The sequence below is a fragment of the Cydia pomonella genome, chromosome 15 (assembly GCF_033807575.1).
Source record: "Cydia pomonella isolate Wapato2018A chromosome 15, ilCydPomo1, whole genome shotgun sequence".
NCBI lineage: Eukaryota > Metazoa > Arthropoda > Insecta > Lepidoptera > Tortricidae > Cydia > Cydia pomonella.
In genome coordinates, this window is record NC_084717.1 from 328,684 (window position 1) to 342,147 (window position 13,464).

The 13,464-nt window shown below is 38.2% G+C and overlaps 1 protein-coding gene across 1 annotated transcript in view; it reads left to right on the forward strand.

The window, feature by feature from the left end:
• The first annotated feature begins 605 nt into the window (after nucleotides 1-605).
• LOC133525510 (echinoderm microtubule-associated protein-like 2) overlaps nucleotides 606-13,464 on the forward strand; it is an 89,357-nt gene continuing 76,498 nt past the window's right edge. The window contains exon 1 of the mRNA XM_061861774.1: nucleotides 606-898. The gene's annotated coding sequence lies outside the window, so the exon portion shown is untranslated. The remainder of the gene's footprint in view (nucleotides 899-13,464) is intronic.

Consider the following 13,464-nt stretch of genomic DNA (forward strand, 5'->3'; position numbering starts at 1 on the left):
AGGAGCAAGGTTAAAAAAAAGTACTTTAATAAAAATATATTTTTTGTTCTCCCTACCTATTTAATTCTCGAGTTGTGGCAAAATTAACGCTGGTACAATGTTAGGAACTAGATGCAAGCAATTTAAGCGAGTGATTACTAAAATCAGTGAGAGAGAGAGAGAGAGATCTAGAAAGGCAAGTATTTTCTACAAATTGTGACTCTAAATATGGCACTTAGGTTTACACGAGTGATTACAAATTAACTTACCAAGCTAATCATCAGAAGCATATCACAAAATGGAACAGATTATGCACGACAGTCCGTTTTTTTAGCATTGGAAAGAAGGTAAGCGATTTTGACGTTTCTTTTTTGAAAGATAAGTCACGCCACTCACGGCAAATATGTCACAATTATAAATCATATACGTTCCTTTTTATTCTTTTGCTTTCATAAGTAATAGGTACTGATTTTTAGAAAGCGTTTTTCAATAAAAATATTGTTTAACTTTTTTCTAATACAAAAAAAAAACTATACCTATTGACATTCCAGGGAATTTCCATTCTTAAACCTTGCAACACCGGATTCTGTGACAATACCTGTTCCGCCGCTTCGTGCGCGGCCGCGGCGCAGCGCGGCGCTAGTTTCGCTTCTAACGTCGAGTTGAGAGCTCGTTACTGCGTTGTCGCAGCCGTCACCAAACTTTACGTAAATATATTTATTTACGTTTTACAGCAACACGGGATTGTTCTCGCGAATCTGTGATAGTGTTTGTGTAGAAGTGGGAATTAGTGTTTTACAAGTTTAGTGCTGGATTGATTAGTTTTGTAGTGGATTTACTAGGAAATCGCTCAGTAAAGTTGTAACGGAACCCGATCGGGGCGGAGACTCGATCGACACGAGTTTTATTGGGATTCTGGGTGAGTATAGTTCGCTGTTTGATGGCCATGACCGATAATTTGTCTCAGAGAATTTATGAGTTTGACCGTTTCTTTTGAATTTGTCGGTTGGACGTAACGCCTTTGGGGTAGGCGTGGGAAATGCTTCGACTTATGATTGTTGTGACATGCTATTCTGCTTCTTTACAAGTTTACAGTTGCTAAATCTCAAAGATTAAAATGTAATACCTACTTATATTATATTTTAGAAGATGAGGTTTGATATAAGTTGCCGCACACCATCCACTACCTATACAGTTGTTTTGATACAAAGCAAAATTGATTAAATACGAGTAGTAAAAGGGGAGTTTACTCCTACCAGTCAACCTTCCATATAGATTTATTAAGAACTTCGTAAGCTCAACATTTTTTATGGGTATAAAGTACAAAAAAATCCTTGAGGCATTTTAGTATTTAGGTATTTATAAGGTAGTCTAGAACATACTATCTTCGTAATAACTATTTCTATAAAAAAGTTTCTAAACTGGCCTTATGACTACGTAAAATATTGATTACGTACGAAGTATTTGATAACAGGCGTACAGTCTGATAAGGGAACTAATAACAGAATGTTTATAAAGCATGTACTATGTATAAATAGTCCAAGCCGTATTAATTATCTATTTCACGTGTTCACCTACTGATATACTATGGATCACAGATGGATAGCAAAGCAATTTATGTAAACCAAAACATTCACCGGACTCTAAAGGCACGTTTACTTACACTATGGCCGGGCATTTGCGCTTTAAATTTGATAGGAGTGAGGACAAATGTGTAAAGAACATCAGAGAAGGTCCTTTCGTTTCACATGCATAAGGAAACCTTTCCCAAACACATGAAGCATAAGGACCCTTCTCTAATGTAAAGCCGCATTTGTTTGTTAATGGGGCACAGGTAATTTAAAATTATATAAATATATAAATTCCCAGAGCGATAACTCTAAAACTTTCATATCGTAAAGTAGATGGTAACATGAGCAAAATACTTGTATCCATTCGTATCTATGCATCTTGATTACTGAGTACTTAATTAATGATCTAACTACTGCCCTTCACTTTGCGAGCGATATGAGAAGAGGTTCCACTGTTTTTGTACCCATATGTATTCTATCATGTCTATTTTATGAGACGTGAGACTTTTCCATTGATACTCTTAAGAGCAATTCCTAGCTGAGCAACTTTTCAAATCTCGAATTTTTGAAGCTATGTTTCTGTCGCGCTGCGGTGGGCGGGAGCGGGAGCTATCTAAGTGTGAGTGCGCGCACACAGATGCGAGACGCGAGCGCTTGCTCATTGCGCGCCGTTCCGTTGACATTGCCGGCGAGCCGGCCGGAATTCGTCCTGCGCTGCCTGACGCAAGTTGTTTTTGATGTTATCACATAATATTGTTTTTGATTATTATTTTGACGACCAGTTTGGCCTAGTGGGTAGTGACCCTGCCTACAAAGCTGATAGTCCCGGGTTCAAATCCTGGTAAGGGCATATATTCGTGTGATGAGCATGGATATTTGTTCCTGAGTCATGGGTGTTTTCTATGTATTTAAGTATTTATAAATATTTATATATTATATATATCGTTGTCTAAGTACCCTCAACACAAGCCTTATTGAGCTTACTGTAGGACTTGTCAATTTGTGTAATAATGTCCTATAATATTTATTTATATTTATTTTTTATTTATTATATTATACTGTATCTATTAATTACTATTTAGATAAAGACTGCAAAAAAAATGATGTCCTTGCTTCGGTCGTACCTATCCGTGACAATAAGTTGGGTGTGATCATGGTGTGTTGTGAAATTTTGTAAGTAGGTATGGTTAACCTACAATCTAAATAGTAGTAGTAGTAGTACGATGGGGCTAAACTTGTGCCGTCTTATTGAAGAACGTATCGCAATGACAATCTGGGTAAGGTATGTTGGGGTTATGCCGGACTTTTGGGGGAATTTTGGGACCAATTGAGAGAACTCGCGATTATTTTTTCTTCTAGATCGTCAGATTCTTGAAGTACGGAGCAAATAATTAAAAAATAACCGTAGTTTCGGCCTGAATTTTGGTAATCTTCAATATATAAAGGTTTTAGTTTTGTACACGTGTAAAGATGAAACATACTTTTTTTTTAAGGTAACGTGTGTTTTGCCATCAAGGGATAACATCGGATGGTGAATAAAAGTTGCTTTAAATGGAAAGAGAATAAGGTATCACAAAGAAATAGGTCCGGTGTTTAGCCTTCTCCTACGTATATAAATTGCAGCCAACAATACAAACTTAAAAGTTGTCATAGAATGTTCTATTTTTCGTATTTTTGTATCCGATCTTAACCCTGATACAAAAATTTGGTAAAATTGTGGCTCTCAAACTTTGATACTTATGTCATAAGGCAATTTGATAAGTAAACAATGTGCTAACAATTGTGATTTTGACGGTAAAATATTGCAATTATATATATAGTTGATATACAATCTTTTTTTGGATAAAATGTAAGGATCGTATGCAAAGAGTAGTCAATATATAGGAAAAGAGAGCCCTCTTGAAGCATTTAAAGGAAACTAATTTCGAAGTGCTATCTCTATTTTGTATCTGAAACTAACTATATATGTGTGCGTTCACATCTACATATGCATCCGTATGTGTAGGTACTTTCGTACTACATAATATTAGGTCTACTTCGGCGGTGTACATATATGTTAGTTTTTTGTTTGATTTCTTGTAACTTTCATAGTTTTTCTGTTTATTTATTTAATCTTTATTGCACAAAAGAAAACCTTATAGTACAAAAGGCGGACTTAATGCCATGAGGCATTCTCTACCAGTCAACCTTTAGGCAAAGCAGAGAGATTGTGGGCGGTGCTACTTTAACAACAACAACCAAATATAATACAATAACATACCATACATACACAATACATACATACATAAATATACATACTTATATTTCTTATAATATATACATAAATAACGACAAAACATATAGAGCTTACCCATACATTATTATTTTTTCATTCTGCTAGCAAAGAAAGCACGTAAGGATTTTTTAAATGCAAACTTATTTTGAGCATTTTTGATGCCGTAGGGAAGTCCGTTCCAAAGACGGGCCGCCTGCACGGAAAACGAATTCGACATGAACCCAGTGCGGTGAAGAGGGATAGATAGAGACATAGTGCCGGAAGAGCGAAGTTGACGGTCCCGGGTAACGCCGTAGTATTGAAATAGAGACTTAAGGTATTCAGGAGAATGAGGATCATTTAACACAGAAAAAAGAGTACACAACATGCGAACATTGCGTCGTTGACGAATGGGGAGCCAGCCGAGCTGGGAACGAAAAGATGAGACATGATCATATTTACGAAGGCAAAAAATGAAGCGAATGCAGTTATTGAGTGATAATGATTAAGATATTAAACAAAATACTAACTTGTAAGCCGCCCAAGTAGACCTAATATTATGTAGAAAAGTTTTAAAAAGAATGGAATTAAAAAAAAACATACTTTATAGTAATGCAAGAATAAGTTTATTGCTTTCAATTTGGTATACAAGATAGTAATAGACTAGGTGTTGTAAGTACTACAGCTTCTGATTTTGTTTGGAATTGTTCTTTTTTAGGGTTTTATAGTTTCGCCATTTGTTTCTCCAACAGAAACATAAGCACAGGTAAACAACATGCGGTCTAATCGCTAAAAAGCAATCTCCAGGCAACCTTTACCACACACATACAAAATAGACTACCAAAATATTTTCCTTTTGATTTACCATCACGTTGGTACTGGATAATAATAACGGTACGAAGGTGTGACCAAGAAAACAATAAATGTGATAATTAATTAAGTAAGTATGTAAATTGAAGAAAATTTAAAATTTGACAATCACTGCTGTTTTTTAAATGGGTAAAGATGGTATTGTTTCTTTCCGATCTTTACCGGGAAGGGTCAAAATCGGATATCGGTCTACAGCAATCCTAGGTCTGTTTTTGATTGGATTGTTTTATAAATAAACATCTAAAATGAAATTATACATTAACACAATTACAAAAACAAACACATTTTCATCACAATACACAAAATAAATTACAGGGCGAAGATCGGATACACGAAATTTACCTTGCTCTATGTGATTGCGCATAGCACAAGCCCGACATCCCTGAGCGGCGCGGGGACACTGGCAGTCGAGGCAATGAAATGGCGTCTTACACAATGTTGCCAACATTAAAAAATAAAGCCAAATTAGGGAGAAATGAATTTGCTACGTTCTTTACCCACAGCCGGTATTACTCCAACATACCGTAATCGTTGAACCGCCGCATTTCAAAATGGCCCTTATTTTGATATCGGCTAGCCGTAATGTAAATTTGCTATCTAGTGGTTTACTTGTGAGCAATGCAAGACAATCAAATTGTTAGTGGGTATTTATGATGTTTTAATCATTTAATCAAAATAAGCAGATTGTACCTACTATCCTACTTAGCTTTATTTACAGGCCTTTAATAGTAAACACTACATGACCTGCAATGTAAAAAATACAAAAAAAGTGACAGGCCATTACGGGTACATTTAATTTTTAGAATAAAATAGAATATAAATCTTTATTGCGAAACCATGGTACATAATAGTTGTTACATTAAAGAGTGTGAAAACACATGGCACCCTTTTCTTAGAACTACGTGGTATTTTGGTTATATTACGGCGATCGACTGTTGGTTGTTGGTGTATTTTTTCTCATTTGAACTTTGAACCATTAACATGTTATGCCCATCAGTATTCCTTCTGTGTACGTATATTTAGAAACTGTCTCCGCCTCCAATTCGTGCGATAAGGACAACTGCAGCTCGGACTAAAATTCACACGCAAAAAACTCCAAAATCGAGGTTTCGCTCTCGACTGTTTCCTCCTCCAAAACGCAATCAATCTTTATGAAATTTTGGAAACTGCAAGAGGAAGAAATAATCTATGCCGCTATGTTTTGATTTTTTGGATATTTTTTGTCATTTTTGTATACTGTGCCTTTTTTTACAGCCAGTTCAATTGAGCCGTTTTTGCGATTTTCGAGGCGCTGTATCTTTCTTCAAAATAAAATAATCCAAAAAAGCAAAACATAGCGGCACAGATATTGATGATATTGATCTTATTTGAAAAAATGACTGCTCTAGGTTAAAAATCCAGGGAGGAATCAGTCGAGAGCGTTTGTATGGAAAAATCGCAACTAGGAATTCCTCTTAACCGTTGGGTCAAAAGTCTGGAGTTGGCCCCTGTCAAAAGTTTGCATAGATGGCGCTAGCATAAGTTCTTCCTGTCTCAAGTTTTGTTATATAAGATTTGGTTTAAAGTGTACTAGCACCCAGGCTTTAAATTCCAAAAAAAGCAAGAATTTGGACACATTTTTAGGGATTGCCAGGAAAATTTATGCTGGCGCCATCTGTTAAGTACTTGGACAACCCCATCCAACCCCAACGCCCAACTGAAATCCTATAGTTTTCTTGCCTTTCTATCCACTAGGAATACTCGTACTACGCTGCTGTACCGGGAGTAAAACCTGCCACCGTACCTGTTTGGGGTCGACCACCTGCCGTAGTACACGACTAGCTATATAGGATCCTACATCCTGCTTATATACACTTAAATATTTACCTATAGGTACATAATCAACGAGGGGGTGGGGGGGTGGTTGGTTATAGGGTCGGCAACGCGCATGTAACTCCTCTGGAGTTACAGGCGTACATAGGCTACGGAAACTGCTTACCATCAGGCGGGCCGTATGCTTGTTTGCCACCGACGTAGTATAAAAAAATAATAATAATAATAAATTATTAAGTATGATCGTACCGTTGCAAGTCTTCTCAAATCTAAAATTTTTGAGAAAATTATTTTCCTATTTTATTGGGTCCCCTTGTACCTTACTACCCTCATAGATTTTTTTGACGGGCGTAACGTTAGTAGTTTTGAGTGGTAACCCGTGAGACTTCCAAACCGGAGGTCATGGGTTCCAACTCTGACTCGTACCAATGAATTTCCCGTATCATTTGATAAGTATTTTGCTGTCGTTTTTCAGTAAATGAGAACATCGTGAGGAAACCTTTTTCCACCTGAAAAGAGCTTCAAAATGGAGTCACTTCATTTGTAATTGAAATAATAATAATACAATAGGTACAGTCGCCATCAGGTATATCGGAGCGCCCGAGGTGCTCAAAAATACTTACTTAACTGGCTCAGTGACTCAAACAGCATCTTGGCCCCTGACACAAGAGAGCGCCACTCTGCCCCACTCTGCGCCACTTCGCGCCAAATATACTATCTGATATAAATATCTGAACACGGACTCTAACGCCTTGACAATAGAGGCGTGTTCAGATATTTGTGAGCGCCTTAGCTGCTCCGATATCTGATGGTGACTGTACCTATGTCAAACAAAATAAAGAAACAGCACTCAACGCAACAAGAAACGTGGAAGCGATTAAATGGAACGACATCAAGAAAACGTTCCTCTAATAAGCATAATATGCCGGCTGACTGCAGTTCTCTCATGAAGAATGCAATTCAGCAAAGCATTGTGTTAACATGTAAATCGTGAGAAGTGCACAGTGCAGTGGGGTTGGTGACCGGTCACCGCTTGTCATTGTGTTGACAACGTACACTTGTTCGTTGAACTGCTTATTGTAGTTATTTGTCATTATGAAATAACAATGACAAACCTGCATAGCTGCATGAATAAAAGGATTATTATGTCTGATAATGATGTGTTTTCTTCTGAACAACAGCAGTATTTTGGGATATTATCATACATATAAAATGAGAGTACTTGCTTATTTTTTTTCCGTAAAGCTTAAGCTAAACCCAGGCCCTGTTCACACGATGATAACTACAAGTCCTAAGATAAGCGATAAGAATTGCGTCACTACAGTACTTCCTAGGACGTGAATAGTTTGTTATCAAAACACTCGTATCAGGCAAGGTGATCGGATTGCGAGCCAAGGCACTAGTTTTGCCTAATGCGGTTGCAATTTATTGATGCGTGTTTTTATTGTAAAGTAAAATATGTTCGTCATTTATAATAATTATGTAATTTAAAAAGAGCATATACTTTAGTAGACAAACAATGAAATACCATGAAAGCCGCCAAAGATAACATACTATCGTTACTGTGACAAGAAATTATGAAGTGGCGCAGTAATCAAATTCTTTGACCGTAGGGCGTAACTGTGATTTCATAACATACCGATTTCATCGTGTTTTTAACGACTCGGGGGTTGAGCCCTGATTGGCTCAAATATTTAATGATATACGGGTCTAACGCGATATCATTTCATTATTTTTACCTTGAATCCGACGTAAGGGTTGCACCAGTCTGTGGTCACGGAAAGACGGACGTCCTAGCAAAATGTCAACGGAGATATAGTTTTAACAACACTAAAGTACCCCGGATTTAAGGTAATAATAATGAAATTATATCGCGACAGACCCGTTCGTATCAATAAATATACACACCATCATGAATTGTTGTGTAAATAAATAGCCTAAGAAATTCCTTTGCATGCCCTTCATGTTGGCGAGATGTGTGTACTTTATTACCTTGTGTAAAACATTATAACACCTTATGTAACCATGTCTCTGGCAAAATAAATAATTTCAATTTCAATCAAATATACTCAGATATTAACACGTGCTCTGCCCCACTGATCTCGGTTTGAAATCCGAGAAGCAGCCCGATTCGATCCAATTGCACGGTTATGTAAATTATTACGTTTGTATTGTGCTATGTCAACTACTTTCGATTGCTTTCATTATGATTCCATTAATTATGTAAATGATTTATTGCGCGAAAGTGTGACTGATGGTTTATTTGTACATCGTAGATAGATTACGAGAGGCATGGTTTCATCCGGATAAGCGAAAAGAACGGGTTATTGTACAGTCAGCATCAATAGTAGCGGTTGAAACAACGTGCCAAAAGTGGACATCGAAATTCGCAAATTGCGGGCATCTTTCTCTTTTATTCCAACCAAACTCTAATGAAGGTTGAAGGCGTTATTATAGTGATAGAAAAAGATGCCCGCAATTTGCAAACTTCGGTGTTTGTGGTAGGCTCTCTGTTACAGTCTAATTTTTCTAGGTATAGAGACATATCTCTTTTTACTTAGCTATTTCAGAATTTTGAGGAACTTTTGACGCGTAATCAGATCTGACTGTATTACTAGTATTTTTCCGTGAATGCAATTTAGATACAGTCGACGTTAAAGATATGTTTACCTTATTTACAAGGGAATAAGATGTTAAAGTGTAAACATATTTTGACCTCGACTGTAATCCTCGAATGTACGTAACATTGAATTTTTCTTTCTATTATGCTCCGTTGATCGTATTTGTTTTGTCCTTTTTCGCCTAAGTCGTAATAAAATTATCAAGATACAGAATTGTATCTTAGCCGGACCAAGCTAACCCCACAGATTTGGCGATGACAATGTGTGGAGTATCAGGACAAACTTTAAATTTCTATGAAAATATGACGTTCCATGGGTAATTACGTAAGTAAGTAGTAATGCCGTGGCGCAGCGACCCGATGTGGATCTTGGTCTCCGACACAAAAGACCGCCATGCTTCTCTGTCCAAAGCAGTTTCTGTCCAGTCGACGGCGCCGAGTTCGCTAAGGACCCACGCGTACACGTAGTGACGGATACCAACCAGAGAGAGGGCGAGATACAAGTCCGGATCCAGAACGCCCAACGATGTGCGGCTGTCCCGCACAGTGTTAGTGGCCAAGCTAATGACCAGGATCACGAAGCTCCGGATATACAAAACGGTCATAAGGCCAATCCTTATGTATGGATGCGAAGCTTGGGTACTAACACAAAAGGAAGAGCGCGCGCATAGTAGCTGAGAGGAAGATCTATCGAGAAGTCCTAGGACCCACAAGTGGAGAGGATGGAACCTGGAGACTCCGCAGGAACCAGGAGATTGAAGATCTGGTGTCCGAGCCGAACATCATTGGAGAAACGAAAGCCACCAGACTCCGATGCTCCACGTAGTCCGGATGGGTCAGTCTAGAGAGGCGTATTTTGGAGTTCCAAATGACCGAAGACCGTCTGGACGCCCTAGGTACCGCTGGAGAGACGAGGTGCAATAAGACTATGGGGAAACTACAAGCGATAATTGCACTCGACGTGACAAAAATGTAAATTATCTCATGTTCACATATTCACCATTTGTAGCCGTCAGTCAAACGCTGTTCTCGCTCACACAGCCAAGGGAAATTGTAATGAATTCTCTCATAGTTTCTCCTACTTGTGGCAAGTACAGAAGTGCCGGTTCGATTCCCGCGGGGTACTTTCGCCATCTGTCACATCAGCATACAATCGTGCCGCGTGAGGCCACGAGACCAGCGATTAGGAAATAATATATGCTAATTTATAATCCAGATGAGTTTAGGGCGTGTGGGATTGGTTTAAATAGATTTGTAATCGTAATGTTGCTTATCTTCGCGTATTGTGTATTATCAGATAATTAAATAGAAAATAAATGGCACTAAACGTCATTTTTAGGGTTCCGTACCCAGAGGGTGTGAAACGGGACCCTATTACTGAGACTCCGCTGTCCGTCCGTCCATTTCGTCTGTCACCAGGCTGTATCTCATGAACCGTGATAGTTAGCCAGTTGAAATTTCTACAGATTATGTATTTCTATAACAACAAATACTAAAAACAGAATAAAATAAATATTTCTTTCCAATCTCGAAGTTCTCATCCAATCACCGAAGTTAAGCAACATCGGGCGGGGTCAGTACTTGGATGGGTGACCGTTTTTATAGATAATGGTACGGAACCCTTCCTGTGCGAGTCCGACTCGCACTAGGCCGGTTTTTTTAGGGTTCCGTACACAAAGGGTAAAACCAGACTATTACTAAGACTCCGCTGTCCGTCCGTCTGTCCGTCTGGCACCAGGCAGAGTATATCAGGGACCGTGATAGCTAGACAGTTGAAATTTTCACAGATGACGTATTTCTGTTGCCGCTATAACAACAAATACTAAAAAGTACGGAACCCTCGTTTTTACTTATCTCTATATGAAAGCTAGCACATTAGGTATTGCTATTCATAACATCTTAAGGGAGAATTGGACATGCCCAAGGTTACCAGATGAAAAATGGAATATCCTGACAAAAGTCCGGACATCAGCGTGTAAATTCCGACATTTACTGGACGACCACGGCATTTTTAACTTCCAACGTAAAAAGAGCGGTGTTCTACGTGTTTGTGTGTGTCTGTGGCATCGTAGCTCTCAAACGGATGGATCGATTTCGATGCGGTTTTTTTACGTGAAAACGAGTTTCCTTTTTTTTATAACCTAGCCTTGAAGAGACCCAGATTGTACTCATGCGGAAACACTCGGACTCGGGCAGGGCATTCCACTTCTTGGCAGTTCGCATAAGAAATGTTGAAGCAAAACGCTTCGTGCGTATTTGTGGAATACCTACCATGAAGCGATGCCGGAGTGCCCATTGTCTGGTAGTCCGATGGTGAAATGGGAACGGAGGAATAAGGTGGAGCAGTTCCTCGGCACACTCTCCGAAATGTATCCTGTAAAAGATCGTTAGGCTGGCAACCTTGCGACGATGCTCCAGACTTTGGAGTCGAGCATTCCTTGCGGTGGCTGTTAGCTATGTTTGATAAAAATCCATCCAGCAGTTTGGGGAGTGTCAGCTCTTTACCAAAATGATGTAAGGCATTCAAAAGCTTATGATTAGCACAGGGTTTTTTTTTTAATTTTAATTTAATAGTAATATAAGTAAGCCCATCTGTGACGACTATGAAGGCTTTCTAAACTTGTCTAAGACTTTAAAAAACTATTAGAAATTCTCATAACCGATGTTTACTATCCGCCATTTAAATAACCACCATACCGCTGATGGTGTAGCCGCAACCACCATGTTTCCCTCGCATCTCGGTTAGAAACCGGGCGAAGGCGGTGATTATCTGTAGCAAATAACTATTGATGCTAGGAAAACCCCCTTTTTCATAAAACTTAGTAAACACTTACAAACCTCTTTCAGATTTTGTCTCTTTCTAACAATCAGAAACATCATAATGACGGACGGACTAACAATTATCGACGGTTTTTAGATCGTATCTTTGACAGATGACGTAGATGATGCTGTATGGCGTCATGTATTTTTTTTGTAGTTACTGGATTGTCAAACGTAATTTTTTGACAATTACCTACGAGTACCTACCATATAACGTATGGAGCCGTACAGCGCTATCTACACCAGGGCTGTAACCGCGAAAATCGAAGTTCCCCAATTGCGGGCATTTTTATCTGTCACTCTAATTACGTCTTACTGAGAGTAAAAGAGAAAGATCCCCGCAATTTGCGAATTCCGATTTTAGCGGTAGGCCCCCAGGTGTCAAATTAGAAGTGCGAATTTTCTTTATATAAGCTAGATCTTTTATTCTATCATAGATAACTGTTTGTAGAATTGCTCAAGCGCAGGCAGGCTCAGTGTTGCCAGGCGTACGATAATTACGTATACGTACGATGATTTGGGCTTCTGTATGATGTACGTTTCAATGAATGAGTTCGCAAAAGCACGATAATTTCAACCTTTGGACGATGCCATAGAAAAACTACTACGGAACCCTAACTAGTATCACAAGTAAAAAATGACTTTTTCATTCAAAAATAAGCTACAATTGTAGCTACATTTGGGTTAACACCGGCAATGACGTAAAAATTTCAAAATTTCCTCTAAACCGTTTGGAATCAACACAAAAATGCCCAAATTTAAAACTAATTTTTGCGCCATTTTGCTATTTAGATGAAAATGCGTTTTCTTTGAATATACATATATTGGATATGCCTTTTTGATAGGCGTACGATATTTTTTTCGCCGGTACGATAATTTTTACACTCAAATAAGATAATTCGCTTCCGCTCACCTGGGAACCCTTTAATTAATATTTTTTATAATTTTTGTGCTAGTTTATCTCTTTTTTATTATGTAGTATTATGGAATTCATGTTAATGAATACGAGTTGACTTGTATCCATGGTCATGCAATAATTTTAAAAATAAAAACGAGTACTGACCTGAACCTTTTCCCGTTGAAATAACGCCCTGGATAACCGCCTAGCTCTCATTCACCCATTCATCCGTTCATTCGCTCATTGTCGTTCGACAGGTGACCGACGTGTTATTGTGATCAGCTTCATCGATTAAAGCTTGACGTATGATATTATTATGACATGTTTAGAAATCTGACCTACTTGTTGATCTGGCTCGTAAACACTTTAAAGTAAAGTATAGGTTATATTTAACTTATACATTTATAACGTATGGCCAATAATGATAGCTTATGTACGATATCATAGGTGCGGTCAAGAAACTTGATATGTGTGCTTCGTTGTCACAGTGATAGTAATATGAAATGCCTAACTAGCGGCTTTCATATTGATTACTAGGTATATTTTTAGGGTTCCGTAGCCAAGTTCCACAGATGATGTATTTGGATAGGTCTTCAAAAATGATATTGAGGTTTCTAACATCATTTTTTTCTAAACTGAA